The sequence below is a fragment of the Tigriopus californicus genome, chromosome 12 (assembly GCF_007210705.1).
Source record: "Tigriopus californicus strain San Diego chromosome 12, Tcal_SD_v2.1, whole genome shotgun sequence".
Lineage (NCBI taxonomy): Eukaryota > Metazoa > Arthropoda > Copepoda > Harpacticoida > Harpacticidae > Tigriopus > Tigriopus californicus.
This window is the reverse complement of record NC_081451.1, coordinates 11,171,673-11,172,012: the sequence shown is the minus strand read 5'-3', so window position 1 is coordinate 11,172,012 and position 340 is coordinate 11,171,673.

Here is a 340-nt window from a genome sequence, read left to right as displayed (position 1 = left end):
GTAAAGCTTTTGAAACATGTGGTTGGATATGTCGCACGTTTAAGTCCAGAGATAGCATCGCCATGCTAACTTTGTACAAGTCGATTGTTCACCACATCTTGAATATGCTTTACCCATTAGGGCTCCAATGAGTTCAGCAGGTTTGCAAAAGGTTGAACAAGTCCAAAGATGTTTCAGTAGGAACATCACAGGAATGAGAGAGCTCTCGTATAGGGAGAGGTTGACAAGGTTGAGATTGTACAGTGTTCAGAGAAGGTACGAAAGGTATCTGATACTGTACGTCTTCAAAACCATCCATGAGCTTTGTCCCAACCCAGGATTTAGGTCAATTCTAGTGACC